The sequence below is a fragment of the Mandrillus leucophaeus genome, unplaced genomic scaffold (genome assembly GCF_000951045.1).
Source record: "Mandrillus leucophaeus isolate KB7577 unplaced genomic scaffold, Mleu.le_1.0 Scaffold455, whole genome shotgun sequence".
NCBI lineage: Eukaryota > Metazoa > Chordata > Mammalia > Primates > Cercopithecidae > Mandrillus > Mandrillus leucophaeus.
Window position 1 is genome coordinate 2,034,886 of NW_012104865.1, and position 1,043 is coordinate 2,035,928.

Below are 1,043 nucleotides of genomic sequence, written 5' to 3' on the forward strand. Positions count from 1 at the left end.
TTGCTTGCTTCAGTTGGCCGGGAGAACCAACCTGCTGGGAGCCGGTGAGGACGCTACAGCATCTTCTCTCCTCACTTGCCTCGTGCGGTGGTTGCTACTCCTCCTCCTCAGTCTCCTCCCCTCCTCCTCCTTGGCAGCCACCACCTCCTCTTCCTCTGGAACAAGGGCTTCCCCTGGAAGCTGCTGCAGTGGTTTCCACCGGCCCTTAAATAAATTCTGAAGTAATCACGTCTTTGCTCTCCTCCTCACGCACACGCGCCCGCGGATACACTCGTCTCCCCCAGAGCCGCTCCCGGGCTGCCGAGGCTCGCTCTGCTCCCAGTGCCCCCTGCGAAGGCGAGGGCCAGGGATGGGCAAAGTAGGAAGGGGGCACACTCTACCCCGCCTGGGCTTCTTTCACACAATGGGCTCCACAGCCTTCGCTCCTGTCAGTCTAAGCTGGTGGGGATGGGAACGGACTTGGGCACCTTTTGGCTCCCCGGTCTTCTGTGCTTGTCATTTCTTTAAGCAGTTTTCTTCCCACTGGGCCAGGACATGGTAGTCATGGTTGTAGGGACCTGAGTCAATCTAGGGTGTGGCGGCATCTGTCATTTCTCATTACCTCTTCAGTTCTTCTTCATTCATATTGTTTTGGTAATGAGAATTGTATGTTAAGTATTCCATGCCCCAGTAAATTTTAGCTTTGAGCAGAGTCTGGTCTCTCCATTGCACTCCAGTCCCCCTTGTATCTCCACCTCCCTTGAACTACCCTCTTTTCTTTCTGCTGCTGCTGTCCATTCATACAGACTGAGGAAGCAGGAGACAAAATCAGTACCTACTCTGAGCAGACAGGGAACGTTTCTGTGAGGGAGAGTCACGAATCCTGGATTTCGTGAAAATGAAGAGGACATGCATGAAGGAATTGGAGAAGGATTAAACACTGAATATAATTTGGGGGTTAGTGAAAATATTCTGAGTGTACTACAGCAAATCCAAAAGACGTGTTTTACTTTTGTATAAAGCCAAGAGTCCAAAGTTAACAAAGAACTAGTATGTCAATAACT